Source organism: Dipodomys spectabilis, unplaced genomic scaffold (genome assembly GCF_019054845.1).
Source record: "Dipodomys spectabilis isolate Male_0828 unplaced genomic scaffold, ASM1905484v1 ptg000046l, whole genome shotgun sequence".
Classification (NCBI taxonomy): Eukaryota; Metazoa; Chordata; class Mammalia; order Rodentia; family Heteromyidae; genus Dipodomys; species Dipodomys spectabilis.
Genome location: NW_024870723.1, coordinates 3,049,827 through 3,071,933, shown reverse-complemented (window position 1 = coordinate 3,071,933; position 22,107 = coordinate 3,049,827).

The window sequence follows — 22,107 nt, the reverse complement described above, 5'->3', positions numbered from 1 at the left end:
ATCTCTACTTCTGGGTTTGGGTGGTTAATTGGAAATAAGAGTCTCAAGGATTTTCCTGCCTGGGCTGGCTTCAAACCCTGATCCTCATCTATCAGCTTCCTGAGTGGCGAGGATTAACAGAGATGAGCCAATTCTCAGTTTCAGCTCCTTTTATTACATCAGTCTGCCTTTACACACACTAAGGAGGGGAAAATGACAGGTTGCAATGGAGAAACACACTCCCATTAATCCCTTTATTTTGTGTAGAAATTGTCTCTTTGTTTTCTTGTCTTGGCACATCTAGGAACTTGGAACAAATAATCATTTTCTACAACTTTCGACCTTATAGTCAAAGAACCTTATGACCCCCCTACGCACATAGAAACTCTCTTCTCCTTCTCTCAGCCACTGTCTGAAAATAACAAGATCTGTAGAATTTTTTATTCATGTCAGAGCCTCATATGAACAAAAATAGTAGTCTATGTGGCAAACTTTCTATGTTCAACTTTTGTCCGTAAATACAGAATACATCAATATTGATTCTGTGGGAAGAGATCTCTTACTGTAGTCCATGACAGAGTTAAATGTTGTGGCTTGTAGCAGAGTCCACCATAGGCTGTCAGTTGAACTTTGTATTTCTTTGAAGTGAAGGTGGATAAATACAAAATGAATAGTTTTTTTTGTGTCTCTGTATGCCTCACTTAATCTAGATTTTTGGCTGTAAATAAGAACAATTGGAAAACTCAATTCTTGGCCTATTCTCCCACTGATTGGCTCAAAAATATGACTGACATATAATCAATGCTGAATAAATAGTAGTTATTGTTATTATTTTCAGACCTTCAGAGATGTCTGAGTCACAGTATCAGTAAGCTAACATGGTGTGATGTGATAAGCTCAAAGGTCCTTTACTACACACATTTTCTAGAATTCTAATACTTTTATGAGTAAAATTAGAGGAAAATCAATGCGCAGATCCATATCTTTCAATCTCTCTCTACTCTCACTGGGAAAACTTTCTTCCTTAACTTCTAAATGGTGCTGTTGTTGTTAACCATAGTTTATTGTTTTCTACACATGGGCTGGGTTTTCTCTCCTGGTCCCACTGTCTCTCTGGTAAAATTGACACTTTCATGGCCTGGCAAGTGGAGTGTCAAATAATTAAATGTGGCAAGATTATTGCCTTCAAAAGTGAGTCCAGCTCTCAAAAGTGGGATTGATTTTTCTCCAACTTACCACAAGACATGGGTCTAACAAATTGCCACCCAAAAGAAGGCTTGGCCCAGACATTCAACCTGGCAAAAGTTGGGTTTATAATAGAAAAATTTCTTTTTGTATTGAGATGTATCTAGTTAGCTCCCTTACACTCAATTTGGGATTATTTACGTTGAGACAGACCATCATTTGTACTAATAAGAAAAGTCTAGTCTCCACACTAGTATTATCTTGGAATTCTTCATGTAGGCATACTGATGAAAATAGAAAACTAGCTTATCTGTGTGCTTGGAAATCACTCCCTTTAGAAATCCTACCTTTCTGTAGGCTGTCGGTTACAGCTTTTGCTTGACTGGCGAACTTTACAAACTTTACAAAGAGGAACTTCATATACTCTGATGGAGTGGATCTCAGAAAAGAAACAATGACATTCATTGAGATCATATGTCTTCAGCTTCTCATGTTTCCATTTGGAAAATCTTCCATTAGTTAAATGTCTTTGCTTTTCTGTGTTCCTATTCCATAACTCACTTACTTGATTAGTAAATGTGTTCAAGAGAAACAGGCAAGTAAAGCTCAATCTGTGACTACTTTCATTCAGGTGAATACCTGTCCCTGCCTAGAGGGGTGGGTGACTTCTCAGCTTTTGCTGTGTACGATGTTTGATCAGGCAGATTCTCCTCTGAGAATAGAAACCTGAGATTATTCACTTCACCCATGACTGGGGGCAGGTGAGACCCAGTCACACAGGTGGAAATAATGAGATTCTATTTATGGGAACAAACATTGCCTGCCACAGTGGCAGTCAGGACAGAAGTCTAGAATTCGTTCATTGTGTCTCACTGTGAACTGGAAAGACCAAACATGTAAAATGTCACACATTTGTGTAAAGGCCTCAAGGTCAAAGGTTAGAAGATCGAGTTGAAGCTCCTTCTCTAAGTTGGCAGTTGTGAAGTCTGGAGCTGAACTCATCTAAGTTCACATCCTGGAACTGCCCAGCGGTCTATTTCCTGGCTTGGGGACCCTCTTTGTCCTTCTTTGTAATGCCTACTACATGATGCTGCGGTTAGGCTTCGATGTGTGATGTGTAATGTGTGTAAAGAATCTGGTCCATTGCTGATATACAATGGGTAGGTCTCACATTCGGCCATTAGATTGGCTACTATTGTTTTTTTTGGTGGAGGGAGGGGTTGTCTTGATAAAATTACTTTCTTTCTGACAGCTTCTGTGTCTTCCTTTGGGGAAAACAAAACAAAAAAGAGGAAGACAAATATCAGGTGTTCAGATGTTTATAAAGACCTGTAAGTCTGACTATGATTCTATTTGGCATGCATTGAGAATAAATTCAGAGTATGTTGAATTTATGTGTACATGTAATTATTGGGTTTATTGGGGTGTCTGGGGTTTATATATGTGTCTCACAAATTGTTGTCTCCTTTCTAAATCTCAAAAAAAAATTTTTTTTTTTAACCATTACTAGGAAGCACCAACAGAGGGCCTCAGGATTTAATTCTGGGTGCTCCAGGAAGAAGGCTAAGATTCTGGTTGTCTGACAGGTCTCAAAGCAAAGCTATTTCCCCACAGGAGTGTTAAAGATTTCACAATCCTGACACCCCCAGTAACCTCAGCCCATTCCTTTCTGTACCATGCAAGGGTGCCAGCTCCAGCTTCTGTTTCTGCCATTTCTCTTCCCAAGCCTGTCTGCCTTTCCCTGGGACTTGGGATGATGACATGTTAGGAAAACAGAATAGTGAAATGGCATCTGAGCTTTCTGCTGAGTACTGAACTGAGGTGTGTGGGATCAAGGGCCAATCTTCCAATGGGCTGCTCTCTGACCTGATGCCAAGGAATCTTCCAGCAGGCACACAGAATAGGGCATCTGAATTAGAGAAGACCATGAACCAAGAGACTCACCCCTTTGTCCAGTGCACCCATAATTCCCCCGTAGAAATATGGTAAATGATTGAACTATCCACTGCCTCCATTTACTCTCTTGTTTGAGGTACAATTGAACTTCACTTTGAGCACATGGCAACATTGCACAAAGAAAAAGGGCTACCTGCAAAAACATAGTATACTTTCTGTCACATTCTAAGAATGTATTCAAATGTTTTTTTTGTTTTTTTTTTCCTTTCATGCAATTGTTTGTAATATATTTATAAGATGATTTCTTTGTTGCTTTGTGTGTCTCTCCCCCATGGTATAACCCCTGCTTTCATTATATTTGATGTTTGTATAATTTGTGGAGGGGAAAGGAAAAAACAAATCGTTTAACTAGGGATACAGGTAGACCCATTGCAACAATGAGATGTACAAGATGTTATGTCGAAAATGAACTTTACAACTTTGGTGGGGGGGGGTGGGGAGGATGGGAAGGGGAAACAAAGAGAAGGCAACAATGCTAGATAAGAAATGTACTCGTGGGCTGGGACAGTGGCTCAGTGGTAGAGCACTTGCCTTCCATGCTCGAGGCCCTGGGTTCGATTCCTCAGCATCACATAAGCAAAAAGAAAAAAGCCGAAGTGGCGCTATGGCTCAAGTGGTAGAGCGCTAGCCTTGAGCTGAAGAGCTGAGGGACAGTGTCCAGGCCCAGAGTTCAGGCCCCACGACCGGAACAAAAAAAAAAAAAAGAAAGAAATGTACTGTTACCTTGCCCATGTAATTGTAACCTTCTGTACGGTATTATCACAATTTTTTTTAAAAAGGATGTGTTTTTCCTTAATCTGAAAAATCATGAGCTCACGGAGGCGGGGGGGGGGGGGGGGGGGGTTGGAATTAAGAAACAATGCTCTTTGAAAAGCACAGGATGTTTACACCCAAGACAGCCTTTCACCACCACCTCAGCCTTTCAAGTGGTTCTGGTGACCCCAGCAGGGTCATTAGTAGTATCAGTGGCACTGTAACAGGACTCAGAGCTGCTGGGACTCCTGGCTGTTCAAAGCACAATATCTGCAACAATGAGATGTACAAGTCATTATGTCGAAAAACGACCTATACAACTTTGGTGGGGGGGGGGGGGGAGGATCAGGTAGGGGGGTTGGAGGGAGGGGTATGGGAAGGATGGGAAGGGGAAACAAAGGAGGAAGCAACAATGCTTGTAAGAAATGTACTCGTTATCTTGCCCATGTAATTGTAACCCCTCTGTACAGTATTTTCACAATAAATAAATATATATATATATATGCACAATATCTGTAAACCCAGATAGCCTTGGCTCTTGTTTTGTCTTACCATTATCCTTGAAAGTCACTGAACACCCATAAAATGAGTCCAAGCACCTGTGGCTCCTGCTTGTAATTCTAGCAACTTGGAAAGCTGGGATCTGATGATTGCAGTTCAAAGCAAACAGGGGAAGGAAAGTACAAGAGCCTCTTCTCTCTAATTAACCAGCCAAAAAAATCCTGGAAGTTGGAGCAGTGGCTCAAGTGATAAAGCACTAGCCTTGAGCAAAAAGGTCAGGGACAACACCTTGGCCCTGATTTTATTTTTTTATTTTTTTAACGAATCAACCTAATGTTTCTTTTTTTCTTTTTTTTTTAATTGTGGAAATACCATACAGAGAGGTTACAATTACATGAGCAAGGTAATAAGTACATTTCTTTCTTTCTTTTTTTTTGGGGGGGGGGGGGTCGGGTCATGGGGCCTGAACTCTGGGCCTGGTCGATGTCCCTCAGCTCTTCAGCTCAAGGCTAGCACTCTACCACTTGAGCCACAGCGCCAATTCTGGCTTTTTTTCTTTTTGTTTATGTGGTACTGAGGAATCGAACCCAGGGCCTCATGCATGCAAGGCAAGCGCTCTACCACTGATCCACCTTCCCAGCCATGAGTACATTTCTTATCAAGCATTGTGGCCTCCTTTGTTTCCCCTTACTATCCCTTCCTATCTCCCCCCCCCAACAGTCCCCACCAAAGTGGTAAAGTTCGTTTTCTGACATAATGTCTTGTACATCTCATTGTTGCAATGGGTCCACCTGTATCCTTATTTAAACAATTTCTTTTTTCCCTTCCCCTCCTCAAATTATACCAACATCAAATACAGTGAAAACAGGGGTTATACCATGGCAGAGGGACATACAAAACAATAAAGAAATAATCTTATAAATATATTAGAAACAATAGCAAGAAAGAAAAAAATTGAGTCCTTATCTTGGGGTTCATTTCACCTAACATCAACTTATCTGACTGTTTCTGCTTGTCTCAGACATATACTAGTTATTACAAATAAGGGAAACCATGAGACCTATGTTTCTTTGGTTGGCCCTGATTTTAAACCCTGAGACACAAAACATGAATGAATAAACAAGAAACAGAAAACACTATAGTCACATCAAGTCTATGTTTTGCAAGAAACATACTCTACAGTATATACAAAGCTCATAGTATAGGTTTATAATAGAAACATATTAATAAATGGTGGTGGTTATCCTTACTGTATTGTATTTTATTTCTAATAGGAGGAGGAGACATTCTTGAAGGATGTCCTCATACCTCACATCTGGAGATGGATTGCTACTTCTAAGAGGCCTTTTGTCACATGAACTGCCTGCTCCAGCATAAAACATATCTAATGCAATCCTCCCATCTGACAGATGGGAACACTGAGGACTAGAAATGGATTGATCTGAGGTCATTTGTTCCACAGATGGTGAAAATGCAAAACTAACCTGTTTTGCTTATCTTTCCTTTTCAGTGCTCTACCTAGACTCTTAGAAGGAATAGAAGTGCACTGTTCAACCCCCAATTAGCTTTTCTTTTTTTTCTTTTTAAATGAAATAATAGAGATTAATCTCAATGCATCATATTTGCTAGGTAAGTGCTATATCAATTGAAGCACGTCCCCAGTCTTTTTACTTTTAGTTTGTTTGTCAGTTAGTCCCCCCTAACCTTCGAAGAACTTTATTCAGACTTTAATTCTCCCACTTCTACCTCCTGAGTAACTGGTATTACAAGCTTGAAACAACATACCTGACTTGTCTTTCAGTTAGTCTCCAGTTACAATCCTCCTACCTTCTGATTCTAATTAGTATTGTGTTGGGAAGTCTAGCTGGACCCATCTAAAGCATTTCCTTTGTGACCTGATCAATACCAACCCAGTGCCAGGCAACTGGGCCACCAAACTAGTCAGGTATTCTGAAAGATGATATCTCAGTTTTCCTGAGGGAAAAAGTAAGAAAAGGGGAGGGGAGGAAAGGAAGATGTAAGGAAAGAAGTAATAAAGAAACACAGGAAGAGAGGGAAGGAGGGAGAGGAAAGAGAAGGAGAGTAAGAAGGGAAGGAAGAAGTACTCAGTTTCCCTGTGGTGGTCCCTGTGCTTGTTATATAGCATATATATGTTATTGGTGTAAGCTACATCACAATCTTCAGTAAAATTGACATGTCTGGCTTACTAGCAAAGTAATTGCTACTTAGGTTAGGAAGCTTGTGCTGAAATTTTCACCCAAGCCTAACTGCCCACTCTGTAGGGCTTTCAGAATGATGCCACATCAAATGAAAGAACAAGTATTTACAGGGACATGAATTTGCCAGCCCTTGACTTCAGATTTAGAGACATTTCCCTTGGCATCCATTTGAGACAAGTTTCCTTTGTTTTTATGCATATTCATTTGTCATTTATTCATTCATTCTATCATATATTTATTCATCCATTTAACCGACATAGATTACATACTTATCCTCTGAGAAGATATGTAAGGCTTGTGCCTTTTTCTCTACCAGGTTGCAATGGGCCAGATTTGTCTAGTCTGTCTCTGTAAGTATATGAACACTCATATAGTCACGTAAAAACATTAGCCATCTGAATTTATACACATATACAAATAAATCCAGGGGTGAACATCCATAATGGCGAGTTATCTGGATTTGGTCTCTTCTTTCCGGAGAGAGGCCCAGATACAATTCATTGTATGGAGCTGTGACGCTAGGGCTCAAACCAGTCAGCACTGGGAACTAACCCTGTCTTTGCCCCTGGATCGTTGGGCTATCCTCAGATATTCCGCTCTATAGGGACTTTGATGACAAGTCAGGAATGGGCCTGATAAGACCTGGCAGGTTTACCTGATAGAAGAGGAAAACGGAAAGAAAGAAAAATTCAGTATGACATCAGGGGAGTTGATCTATACAGGAAGCCATGGAATGCAGGGTAGGATCAGCCTGTGGTCTGGACATGGTTCTTGTAGCAGTGACAATGAGATAATACTGATCAAAATCATTTTATCCAGTGGATTTTGATCAGTATTACCACCATCAATGAGAGCAAAGCATCTGTTTGGTCAAGAATTGTCAGTGGCCACTTACATCTTAGAAGACTGCTTTGAAATAAAATCTGCTATTATGTCTATTTTTTTTAAGGTGAGAAGATTGGACATCAAGAAGGCTCCATAAAGCAAGCACACAGCGGAGACCAGAGGTTTCACGGTATATTATACTCTTGTCCCTCTCCCTTCCGGTGTTTCTGTTTTGCCATCTGTAAAATGTGCTGGCTTTCCATGGGATTCAATCAGAGATTCCATCCACTGGCTAGTCATGAGCAGTTATCTCCCTGAATGTTGGTGGATCGTGAGACATCCACTAGGGTCTTCAGTGGGGCTCACCATGTGTGCTCTCCCCAGTGTTACACCTATTTATGAAAGCCAAGTGTGCCTGGAAACCCCCACTTAAAAGGTCCCCAAGGACATAACCAGTCCCAAGAGTCTGTACTTCTAATATCCTTTTGCCTGTCAGCTCTGGGAATCAGGAAAGGGGGACTGGGCCCCTCGTGGAACAGTTCAAATTGAGCCTAAAGCCATTCTCAGTTTTCCTCCCATGGGGCCTGCCCATAAATCTCAGCTCTTTGGGAACGGAGCCAATGCAGATCAGATCAGAGGCACTTTCCCCTCGAAGCATCTCATGTCTAGCTGTCAGGTGAGCGGCACAGCAAGACTGTACAGGCTTTGTCGTCCTTGGATGGCAGCAGCTCATCGAAACTCACAGGACATTAATTAACAGCCTTGCACATTCTCTATGCAGAAGGCATTTTTCCCCTGAGTGAAGGCAGTTGGCTCACCTAGAGAGCCAGCCACCAGCAGCCCCTTCTTCCTCCTCTCAAGCCCACCCTTGTCTGCCTAAGTCATCTTCACCCCAGACCGCGTGGTCTCCCTGGGATGAGCCACAAGTGCTGGATTCCAGCTCTGACCATCACCCTCTGAGTCACCTAGACAAGGTATTGTTCTTTCTGTCATTCCTGGGTTTCTTGAGCTTCAAGAGGGATGAGAAAAACTAGATTTTGTTTTACTTAGCTGTGTCATGGCCTTAAGCCACTATAACCTAGAGTTTTAAAAGACAGAGGCACCTGAATCAGACAAAGCTGAGTTCTTATCTCCTCTTGGCCACTGTGGGACCATTTCCTGATTGTGACTATCTGGAAAGTGAGAAGACTACTGTTACCTACCTTACCCAAGTGTTGAAGGGATTGAATAAATGACATAAATACAGCACTTGCCATTAGACAAATAGTCTACTATGACTGTTATCAGTGGTTCAATTGTGATTGACTCAAGGCCAGTGTCAGAAAAATTAAATGTATTTAGTAGGGATCGTAGGCCCTAGCTGATGTAAAGGTTGTATAGTGGCTTTCTTTCTTTCTTTTTTTGAGGGGGTCTGGTGGTGGGGCCTGAACTCTGGGCCTGGGCACTGTCCCTCAGCTCTTCAGCTCAAGGCTAGCGCTCTACCACTTGAGCCACACAGCGCCACTTCTGGCTTTTTTCTTTTTGCTGATGTGGTGCTGAGGAATCGAACCCAGGGCCTCAGGCATGCAAGGCAAGCGCTCTACCACTGAGCCACCTTCCCAGCCCCTACAGTGGCTTTCTAAGTGAAAGTTGAACCTTTCTGCAGCCACATGGATGTGTATGTCTGTGGCTTTCAACCCCCCACAACCTTTACCTTTGTAGCTTTCTTGTCATTTCTGGTGGGGCATCAGTCTTCCACTTCACATCTTTATTTATCACCTTTCTTTCCATTCACTCCCATGCACAATACATGTACACTCATCACCTGGAAAATGCGTGTTCATCCTTCCTTCATGCATCTGTCCCTGCAATCTGGGACCTGTTTCTAACTCAGGTCCCCTCCCTGGCTTCCCTGTTGTATATCCAGAGACTCGTACTTCCCTCTTCAATGTGATAGCTGTCCTTGATACCAAGCACTCCTGGTAAGGAGTACATCTCCTTTCTTTAGGCACAACCTCTCTTTTATTTCTGTCTGTTCTAGTAAGTGTACCTCTATTCTGATCCTGACTACTTCTTTGGGGTAATCTGGTTACCCACATACATATGTTCTGGTGTAAAACTCAATCTGCAACAGAGTCATTAAAGGCACTAGAAAAAAATCTCTTCGTTTGTGTACTTGTTTAATCAGCAAATATTTATTCTACCAAGCATTGCAATAGAAATTGGGATATAATTATGAAGAATGCACACTTGCCTTCAAGCCTCAGGAAATTGATGCTACAAGTAGGAAGATGATCAGATAGAATTCACAACATGGAATACAAGGATGGTGGTCTGGAGTCTGTTAGGATACAGAGAAGGGGATACAACTCCATCAGCATTCTTGCTAAAAACAACCCTTTCCAGGTAATTTAAGCAGAGAATTAATTGTTGTAAGGAATGTGTTAAGGATGGCTCACAGGGAGCCAGTCTTGTACATCATACAGCCCCCCAAATCATAGAATGAGAATATGCCAGCAAACCTCACAGTGCTATCCCTGACCAAGGATAAACCACCTGACTTGGATTCTGGACACCTTAGCTTCCACCTCCACTGACCTGAATGTTAGATGCTTTTGCTACCAGCCTGGCCAAGAAAGAAAATTTGTCCCCTTAATGTATCACCAATCTTAAATTCTCACTCGAGTGTGAGTGCTGATTAGGCTGAGGTGGTAACCAGTCGAATTGAAAACAGGACAAAGGCATTGTCCTCTCCGTTAGATACAGAAGGCATGTACATTTAAAAGCTGCTGAGCATTCAAAAATTCATAACAAAAAAGCCAGGCACCAGTGGCTTACACCTATAAACCTAGTTAATCAGGAGGCTGAGATCTAAGGATCATGGTACAAAGCCAGCCCAGGCAGGAAAGTCTGTGAAATTCTTATCTCCAATAAACCATCAGAAAAAAAACATAAGTGGTGCTGTGACTCAAGTGGTAGAGCACTTGCCTTGAGCTGAAGAGCTGAGGGACAGCGCCCAGGCCCAGAGTTCAAGCACCACAATCAAAAAAAAATTCATAACAGGGCTCCATTTGGGGATTTCTACTTAAAGTCTTGGAGGGAGCACGAGAAACTCACTATGCGAACTGCTATGCCAACAGACCTCTATAACAACACAAATGGTAGCCAGGTCACAACTGGCCCAGGGAACATTCAAGGTAGATATAATAGCAGGTGCATGTGTCTGAAGATAGGTAAAAGAGCTTTTGCCTCCAAGGAATAGCAATAGTTCAGCACAGCTAGAACATCCATATGGAAGGGTAATGGTAAGAGTTGAGGCTAGAATGGACAAGTGGAGCCAAGATCTCCCAAACCTTAACTGCCTAGGGCTAAGAAATAAGCCTCCCGAAGTAGCAAATGATCCCCAGAGACATCAGAAGAAGAAAAGAGTTACATATTCCAGGACTGTTTTCAATTTTTTCTCGGATCTTTCATTTCTTCTTTTATTGAAGACACATCATTGCAGCTCATTAAAAAAACCTATAAGTAGAAATTCTTCACTATTATGGAGAACTTCTCCCATAAAATCATATAGGCGTGGGCTGTTTATGGAAGCATGAAACATTCCTTGCCAAGGACGTCATTTCGTATTCATGATAGAAGCATCGCCAGGCTCCCTTTGGAAATCAGCACCAGAGCTGTGTTCCTCTACCTCTCTGGTCTGCATGGTTCCGGTCCCATCTGTCCTTTCTACCTGTGCAAAGTGTACCTCAACCCACCCCAACCATGCATGCATGTGCCTTCTTCCAACTTCTTCAGCTACATCCACATTCCTCCAGCTTTTTCTAACCTGATTGCCTCTGTACTTGAGCATCCTCACATAGCTCGTTTTCTCAAGCTGTATATGACCCCCATACACACAAGAAAAAGAAAAAGATCTCGCTACTTCCCACATGTAAAGATTCCTTTTAATGAAATCTCTCCAAACCAGGAAGTTCGACCCTAATATCTATGTATTTCACAATTCGTATGGAAACTAACAGCTCCTGTCCACTTAGAGGGCTCAGTCTCACTGAGCAAAGAGGAGACTCCTCAAGGAAGTGTCCTCTCTCTCTCTTTCTCCTTATTAGTGACAGCAACAAGCAAGTATTTCCTGAAACATGCTCATCAGCCATCCAAGATGGCAAACCATGGAATTCAGAGGGGAAAGGATTCACACTGTCTCAGTTATGTGCTCTTGAGCTCATTAGTAGAAATCAGTAAACATGTGCCTGGGAAAGACATAGTTTTCTCAGTTATATTTCTATTTGGTACCATGGAGAGATTATTGCAACTTTAAATCACAGCAGGGGCCATAGGCAAGCTCCTTTCCTCTGAGTCATTCTTTAGCTTTAATGTGAAGTGATGGCATGAATAGTGTATTCTTGCCACCATGAAATATCAGCTCTTGAGGTGAGGTCCAAAGCCATTCGTTCTTCTGAACAAATATCCCAACCCCTGAAAGGATCAGTAAAAATTAAGGGATTTGGAATTTCTTAGAGAATAAGTGGTTCCATTGAACCAGCGTTCCCTGAGAAGAAGTACTGAAAACTCACTGAATCTCAATCTACCTTCTTAACCATCTCTATTCTCTTTTTGTTGCTTCTCTCTACATCTGTTGTTTCTTCCTCAATCCCACAGCCTTCTTATTCCTGTTTACAACAATGATTGGTAGGACTTCCCATTCTCAATTTCTTTTTTTTTCAGTAGTCCACCAATAGCTGACTATTCTTCAATGACCCAGACCCAAACCCCTGAAAGAGAAATCAGATGGGCCTAGACCACTGCCTCAATACCCAGCTTCTTATTCTAGTTTGCTTGTGGAGGCCAAAGGGCTCAGTGTCGCCTAGCATAGACTGTTCATTTATTAGGTGTCCTGCACATGGCTCTAAGGTAGGATGGGAAAGAGTGGGATATTTAGCGTCACCTATTTTTGAACAGAAAATTAACAGAACATCGTGGCTTAAAAGAAAGAATAAGGCACACCTGTTCTCTCTGTCTTTATGAATCAGGAATTGATAGCTTAGATGAGGGGATCACAGTTCCAAATCTTCTGTGCATTTAGAAGTCCAGATGTCAGCTGGGTCTACAGGTTGGGGCTGGAGCATCTACATCCTTGTTAGTTCCCCGAATATCTAAAAGTTGTCATTAGCTGTCAGAAAAAAAGGCCTCAACAGTTCTCATTCTTGATTCTTCAAAAGCTGCTGTGTCTTACAGCAGTTGGCTTTTCCATAAGCAATCTATGAGAGCATCAAGCAAAAGCTTCACTATTATTTATAACCAAGTTCTAGAAGCTAGAGAGCTGTCTTTTATATACTATCTATAAATTTGCACAAGGCACTCCTACTTATAGAAGGAAGGGACTATGCAATGTCACAAATGCAAGGAGGTGAAGATAATTAGGGGCCCTTGTGGAGGAAGCTGGCCATTGCCTGCACAAGTTTTGCACAAGTTCTCTGGGCAAAGATGGTGCAACACTTTCAGTGAGTTGATTCATGTCAGTGGTTTTCCTCTGAGTGATCATGAAGTCCTTTCAGATTCAACCTGGATCTCTCTTGTTTTAAATGCAGAATCAAAACCAAATCTTTGTGCTTTCAAGTACAAGACGCTGTGCAGCTGGTTAACTACATATTCATGATTTGTAGGACACCATTTACCCAAGAGATCTGTTCTAATTTCTCTGAAAATGTGTTGTAGGAACCCCTGTTGAGAGCAGAGCCTAGCTCAGTGTGAAACTCAAAGAGTAGGTGCCCACATATATTAATTGATGACAATGATTGATAGACTGTTGAATAGTGGAAATACTCCTAAAAAAATGGTAAGGAAGGAGCAAAGAATCCATGGATTTTGTACAGCAGACCTGAACATTCAGAACTTTGACATCTACAACACTGGCTGCTTTTCTCTTTGTTTGAATTTATTTTTTTTTAATTAAGAAAATCGCTGTGATGTGCAGAGAGGATACAGTTACATTAGTCAGGTAATGGGTACATTCTTTTTTAATGGTGTCACCCCCTCTTGCATTGTGTCCCACTTTTTTAGCCAACCCCCTCCCCCCCCCCGTTCCTCCCTTCCAACTTGTAAAGTTCACTTCTACCAGTGTCTAGTGAGGATCGCTGTTGTGTTGGTTCACTCTTTGTCCCACTGTTTCTGTGATTCCTCTTCCCTTCCCCAAATCAGATAAAATTATATCTAAGACGAAGGATACAGAAATCAAAAATAGCGACATTAGGGAATAAACCAAAGGTACTAAAAATAAAGAAAAAAAGAAATAATTGCAAACAGTGCAATTTAAAAAACCCGATTTCCATTTCTTGAAATTCATTTCAATAAGAATCATTTTGTGTAGTTATGTACACATAAGCTATTGAGCTATTGTGGTCCTCTCCTAAGAATATCCCAGACAAGGCCACTTGTGAGACAAAGGGTCAACCAATGCAACAGCAATACTCACAAGACACTATGGGCAGGGAGGGAAGGTGGGAGAAAATGAGGGAGGGGGGTAACAATGTTGGACAAGAATTGTACTCATTTCCTTTCTGATATAACTGTAACTCCTCTGTACAATCACCTTTACAATCCTCCCCCCCCCCCCACCGACGTTGTAAAGCTCGTTTTCGACATGACAACTTGTACTTCTCATTGTTGCAACAGGTCCACCTGTAGCCTTAAACGACTTGTTTTTCCCCATCTCCTCCACAAGTTATACTGACATCAAATATAGTGAAAGCAGGTGTTATACTGTGGGGGAGGGACATACAAAGCAACAAAGAGATAATCTCATAAATGCATTAGAAACAAATGCATGAAAGAAAAAACATTAAAATACATATCTAAGGGTGGGGGAGTTGGAAGGGAGGCTGGGAAGGGATGTGAAGGGTAAACAAAGGAGGAGGCTGCAATGCTTGATAAGAAATGTACGCATTATCCTGCCCATGTAATTGTAACCCCTCTGTACAGTGTGTTCACAAAAAAAATAAAATATAAAAAAATAAATAAAAAAGAAAAAAAAATTACAATAAATTTTTTTAAAAAATAACTTATGTTAACAGAGGAACCAGAAGCTATAGTAGAAAATAATAAAAGGAAAATGTATGTGCTCAGTGAAAAAGGTTAAATTCTGAAACCTGGGCTGACAAAATAATGTGTGTTTCATACCCCTTAGGAACAGAGAGAAATGTTTTGTGGAAGACAGAAGTCAGGAGATCTGGCTCCTAATCTTCAAACCAAGTGCACTGTCTTTGATTCTGCCATGTAAGGTACATGGAGACTATAAGATGAATTTTGAATTTTGATTTGCTTGTACAAAGATACATTGACTAAGAGCTCTGCCGCTTGCTAGCAGTGTAACGTTGGGTAGGAATGTTCGCTCTCTGAGTATCTGTTTCCTCATGTGTTCAAAAAGAATAATAGCACAGCGCTCACCTCACTTGATTTAACTCTGAAAAGCATGTACAGATCTATAGTAAGCCCAAGGAAGGTCTTCACCGGCTCAGTAAGGTTTAAAAAGTTCTTGCAATTCTGGTACTTTAAAAACAACTGCTCCTACATGGTAAGGCAGAGGATAAAGGGCCTTCCAAGTACCAAACACACATATCAAGAGAATATCCACCACAAGAAGCACAGTGGTATCCATCTCATCACCATTATCTCCTTCTCCCTCCTCCTCCTCATCATCAGTTTTCATTTGGGGCCCTTTGGACATATCAAAGAGAAACACTGGTCCAGTCCCAGGGTATAAGCAATAAATCGGGGAATCTGCATGCATGTGCTTCTACCTTGTGGATCAGTCTTGGAGGGTACAGTTCTGCTCTATAAAGAGGAACACAGAAAAATGAATGCGGACAGGAAAAAGAAGGTGGTAGGCACGGCGAGTCCCCAGAACTGTTTTGTTTCCTAGATTTGGTTCTTTCAAAAGTCTACACTCCTGGCTTTGGATTCCTGAAGAACCTTTTCTCTGTCCCCAAATTTACAATAAATGATTAATTATCAATCTAGTTTTTGCTATGGAGAATCAATATGACTCCAAAAATGTCATTCCATCATAATTTTTTAATTTATAATTCCAATAAAAAAAATAAACAAAAAGAAATAACCAAACCTTTAGGGGTTGGAGGCATGGCTCTGTTGGTAGATACTAGCCAATGAGAGAAAGTGACAGATACCAAGTTTGATTCCTGGTCTGGGACCTAAAAAAAAAAAAGAACCAATAGAATTGATGTTTATTTTTCACAGCAAGAGATTATTGTATTATTGAGAGGCATAAAAGCATAATGATCAAATTATAAACAAATATGAAAACAAGGTCATATGCAAAAATGCATGAACAAATTGACTAAAGTATGCTTCGTTCCATGAATGATTTCAATGATGTAACTTCATTACACAAGTTACAGGTTAACAAAATAAATGTCTTGTTGGGGTAGGAACTCAACAGGATGGGTAGACAAATGGAGAGAGGGAGATGGACAAATGCAGTCATCATAGTCAATGTACATATGTGAAAATGGAAATAGGTAATGAGGAAATGTAATGGGGTGACATTGATACAGATACCTGTACTCATCAACTTACATGTTGAAGTGAAATCCTTTATACAACTAGTTAAAACTAATTTGAAAACAAAATAAATAAATATAGAGTTTTTTTAAGAATGAGATCCAGAACACCTGGACATAAGACCTGTAATCTCTATGTGACTCATTTTGCATATCGAGCAAATGCTGATACTAATTTTACCTCCCATAGTAGGATACTGCAAGAATTAAATGAGTTACTATATTACCAAGATCATTTATCATTGTTTCATCTTATTGAAGGGGGAAAATCACTAAATTCCCAGTCTTGGCTCTCTTCAAGACTTTTTAAAAGCAAATTTATCACTACATTCATTCAAGGGGGAGGCAGCTAGAGGTAGGAAATACCTTTTGAGGGCTGAAGGGAGTCATTGTTCCCTGTGATAATGGGATGAATTCAAAGCAATAACAATTACATATTAAAATACTCTACCACCTTCTGTGAGGAAGGCAGCCGAGACCCTGAGTGTCCAATGTGTAGCCCCAAGTGAACATTTAGGTCCATGCTCAAAAATGCTGGGAACAGGGATTGATAATTGAGATTCTGGCGGAAGCAGAGCGAACAAAGATGCTCTAATTAAATTCTGCATCGTAGCTAATTAACCCATTTGTATGTTTTCTTCCTTTGTGCAACAGAGGATGCACATTTTCAAGCATGTGGATATTTGCAACCTATCAGTATGTTAGTTATGCATGGTTTTCCCCCTGGAATCATGCAGAAGGAGGGAGGTGCTCCTCATGGGATCCCTTGGGCCACAACTCCTCGGTCCAAAGCTTCCACTTTTGTTTAGATATTAACTCTGGGAAGTGGCTGCATGCTTCGTTCTCCACATCGACTGTAGAGACCATTCTGTGTGGTTCCTACCACTGAACAGATCTGTCTCTGGCGCAAGGTTCTTCAGACAAGGCCAGAGCTACTAAACAGAGTCATATTGAGCAAAGATGTCCAGCATGGGCAGCCCTCCTGATTGTTCAATATTCACAGAGGCTCTTCTCGTTCCAGTGCTATGTGATTGACAGTTGGAGTGAGTATTTCAGGAGGAAGAGTCCTCTCGCCCACTCTAAGCATGTGGCAAAGGTATTTGCTTCCCTGGGAAGGAAGTGATTTATCTGTGGGAGAACACTGCTACAGCAAAGTTTGCGTAGGAACAGCCTCTGTCTCTGCAGGCGTGTGTGGAAGATAAAGACACCATGAATGTCAGCAAGACGCACTTCTTTACACAAATGCTTGAAAACATACGATACTGAATCTTCAGACTTCATAAATGGATTTGTGTTGAATTCAACCTTGCTCTACTTGTTGTTTTGCTTTAGAATTAGAATGCATTATCAGTGACTTTAATGTACAAAATCATCACACAGAGCACACGGTCTTAGGAAGAAATAAAAAGAGAAAGGAACAAAAAAGACTGCTAGGAGGGAAGCAAAAGGAAAGCAAATGTGTGCTGTTTGGCAAACTTTGAGTTGAAAAAATTTATAAGGACCTTAAGCAGTAGTTTAATTAGTTATAGTATGGTAGATATTTATGTGTTGCCCTTAGCTAGGTTACTTCAATATTAGCCAGGTGATTATTTACCTATTGTATAAATTCAAGGGGGAAGCAGTTTCCCTGGAGAATTTTGCTCCTTAGTGACTTATTCCAGCTGATTTCAAGGTTAGACAGATATGTAAAAATCTGTCTTGAATTTAAATATAATTTCATGTTATTTCAAGGTATTCACTTATTTGTAAAAGTTACCTTAATGTGCTACTAAAATACAAGAACCTCAGGTTGAGAGTTGAAGAAATGAATCCATTAGGTTGATTAGGAAGATAAGACTTGAGTAAATAAAAATCATGTATTAAATATATTTTATGTATATATATATATATATATAATGTATGTATTTCCAGTCCTGAGTTTGCCAGTCCTAGGGCTTGAACTCAGGGCCTGGCACTGTCCCTGAGCTTCTTTTTACTCAAGGCTAGTGCTCTACCATTTGAGCCACAATGCCACTTCCTGCTTTTTCTGAGTAGTTTATTAGAGATAAGAGTATTGTAGACTTTCTTGCCTGGACTAGCTTCAAACTGTGATCCTCAGTTCTCAGCCTCCTGACTAGCTGGGATTATAGCCATGAGCCGCCAGTGCCTGGTTTCAAATGATTATATTTTAAGATTCTACTAAACATTGGTAGTAGATTGAGCTAATGGCCATTGTTCTCCTCAATGCATTAGAACACATTTTTCTCAGAATATAGGAAGCTCACCTAACTGTGCTCAAAAAACAGATAAATTGGCAATTAAGAGGTCTAGATTTGATCCTTTAGTGTTTTTTGTCATCGTTGTTGTTTTTTCAAACATCAGCTGTGTGAGCTTGGATGTGTCCTTTAACCTCTCTGTGTCCCTGGTTTCTTATCTGTAATGTGTGTTCAATAACATCTTCCCTGTCTTCCTGATATTTTTGCTATACAGAAGAAAAGGCATTCTAGCTGTGGAAATCCTTTGTGTAGTTAAGCACTGAACAAAATACAAGTTTTTATGGCTCTACACAAACCTCCACTATTCATGATCGTGAATACCTAATGGATACTGTATTGACTATGCTGGAGGTGTTTTGTACTTTGAATGTGTTTGCCTGGAGATCCCAGCCGTAACAACACATAATAGGTGTCCTCTGTGGGACGCAACCTAGGTGACTCTTTGCACATTAAGCTGCACCTGTGCTCTGACAGAAATGGCCGTGTGAAGAGACAAATGTGACGCATCAACATAGCCCTGCTGAGAGAACGCAGACATGTAAGGGCAACACCAAAGCCTGTCTGTCAACTAATGCCAAGAGGAAATATCACTTTTTATGCACATACCTTCGCAGGGCTCCTCTCCCTTGAAGGAATTAACTTCATATGTCTTGGTGGACTTGTTTCCCCTTATTAGTTTATCCCTGAACTTGAAGCAGCCATGCCAACTCCTATCACATTCAGATGTCACCAAATAAATAGGATTCTTTACCTTGTTGGGAGTCTGTAGCTGCAGTTCTAAAGCTCAAACCTTGACCCTGGGTGATGTTTCAGATTAGATTCTACCCTGTTTATATTCTTCTGCCTTAAAACTTTAGTCAAGGAAGAGTGAAACAGCTGCTATGTTCCAGGGTTGTTTTAAGTAATGGGGTATATTAATGGATAATAATGTCTATCTTCTGCCCACATGGGAGATTACAGTCTAAGACACAATAAAACAATCATGAAGCAATTTCCAGAAAAGAAATTGTCCAAGATGAGACCTACTGGCTTATCGGGTGTTTATAGGATGAAAATAGGGCTGGGAAGGGGGAATATTCCAAGTAGCATATCCAAAATGTAAAGGAGAACCTGATACACTTTTTTAAAGGGTAAAATATTTAATCTGCAGAAGAGTAAGCAAAGTTCAACATTTTTATTTATCACTTATGTTCAGTTTTCCCTGGTATCTGGGGTTAGGTTTGCCTGGGAAAATGGCCCTGTCTGTTTTCTTTTCATGCACCTGTGGTCCCTTTCCTATAATTCCTCACCCAGCACCTGTGTAACCCAGGTAATGGTACACCTGGGGAAGGTGTGAGCTCCCCCAGGCTCTGAGGTCATCTAGTAGCCACACCTCCTCCCCGCTCTCTCCCTAGTCAATCTCCATTATCAGTTCCACCCCTTGCAGCCTTGCTTTTCCCTTCCCTTCCCTTCCCCTCTATTTCCTCTGTATCCCTTGTACCCCCTGCTTGCCTCCATCTTTGTTTATACATTTTTTATTTTAAAAATACTGACAGAGGGGTTACAGTTACGTGATCAAGGTAATGAGTACATTTCCTATCAAGCATTGTTATCTCCTCCTTTATTTTTCCCCTACCATCCCTTCCCTCCCACCTCCACAGCTACACTCCATGCCCCCCCCCACCGCCTAAAATGTAAAGGTTGTTTTTTGGGGCATATCGTCTTGTGCATCTCATTGTTACAATGAGTCAACCTTTATCCCTATTTAAGCATTTTGTTTTTTCCCTTCCCCTCCCCAAATTAGAAAAGTGTATATACAAGATGAAGGGCACCAACATCAAATACAGTGAAAACAGGGGTTATACCATGAGGGAGGAACATACAAAGAAACAAAAAAAATCACATGGTAGATTATAAATATGTTAGAAACAATAGCAAGAAAGAAAAAAAAACACTTGTCCCTATCTTGGAGTTCATTTTGCTTAACATCATCTAATCTGGTCATATGTACATAGCTTTTGATCTTTTCTGCTTGTCCCAGACATACACTAGTTATTGCAAATAAGGGAAACCATGGGACCTATGTTTCTTTGTACCTGGCTTACTTCACTTAATAAAATTTTTCCCAAGTCTTTCCATTTCCTAACAAATGAGGCAATGTCATTCTTTCTGATGGAGGTATAGAATTCCATTGTGTGTGTGTGTGTGTGTGTGTGTGTGTGTGTGTGTGTGTGTGTGTGTGTGTGTGTGTGTGTGTATCACATATTCTTGATCCATTCATCTACTGAGGGGCATCTGGGTTGGTTCCATATCTTAGCTATGGTAAATAATGCTGCAATGAACATAATTGTGCTGGCAGCTTTGGTATTTGCCTCCATCTTGTGCAGACCAGCAGTATGCTTTCTCCCCAATAAACAGTTGTCTATCTGAACCACATGGAAGTCTCCTTTCACTGAACCTTACATCTGGCACCTTCACATTTGAGGTCAGCTCAGACGTTTTAGTGGTGACATCAGCTTTAGTCCCTCCCACAGCCCAGGCTATCAGCTCTACAGATTGTCCAGCACCAGGGCCCTTCCTTCCTTTTGATATGCAAAAACACTGATTTTCCCTTAACTTTATGAATCAAGATTAATCTGTCACAGTACTTCTTTTACACATCATTTTTAAAGCAAAATTATCTGATTTTTAGGACTCATTTTTCCTGTGAGATGGCCATGGTACAAATGACCTGTATATTGTGTTTATGTGTGTGTCTGTGTGTCTGTGTGCATCTGCAGTACTGAGCTGTGGCAGAGTTTGAAATTAGGGCCTGGGCAATGTCATTTAGGTTTTTCACTCAAGGCTGGCACTCTACCAGTTGAACCATACCTCCACTTCTGGTATTTTGGTAGTAATCAGAGATAAGAATCTCAGAGATTTTCCTGGCCAAGCTGGCTTTAACCAAGATACTCAAGTCTCAACCTCCTAAGTAAGTGGGATTATAGATGTAAGCCATTAACTTCCAGAATCTAGTTTAAAATTCTTTAGTGACTCTATATTCACCTTAGGACAAAACTTTATTCTCAAATATAGCTCATAAACCTCTCCCTACCTCATCCCATTAACTCAGCACCCTCCTCACTGTCCTCTCTCTCACTTGCCCATCCTGACTCAGGACAATTTAACTTCTCAGGAACATCTTATTCCATCCTGCCTATGAGCTCTCCTCCATGTCATTCCTTTTGCTTGTTTTAGCCAGCTCGGCCCAACCCCTTCATGTTTACTCATCTTTAAAGTCTCAGTATGTATATATATATATATATATATATATATATATATATATATATATGCCACATCCACAAGGAACCTTGCCTCAACATCCGCCTACAGCTCTTGATTCAATATGGCACTTTACTTTGGTTGATTGATATTGCTTGTTGAAAAGTTTGTCTCTCCCACTGAGGGTAGCTCAGCATGGGTATTATTGGCATTTCAGACAGAATAATGCTTATTGTGATGGTTGTCCTTCACATGGCAGGGTGTGTAACAGCATCCTAGGCCTTTACCCACTACATACCAGTATGACTTGGTCCAACTATGAGAATCAAGAATGTTCCCAGATATTGTCTCCTGGAGACAAAAATCACTCCATCTGAGGACCACTGTGCCAGATGATTCAGAGGGTAGGGACTGTGTCTTCCGCATTATCCTATGACCAAAAATCCATGTAATAGAAGGCAATTAAGCAAGCACTGTGTAAATGAATAGAAATTCCAGTATCTAATTAATATTGAACAAGTGTGTATTAGAAAGTTGTGCCAGAGGCTTTGGTGATTCAGAGCCTGAGTTGATCTGAAAATCAGATGGATGGGTGGGACCTGCACAAACATCAATACCTATTGTATCTGTCCTGGTCGT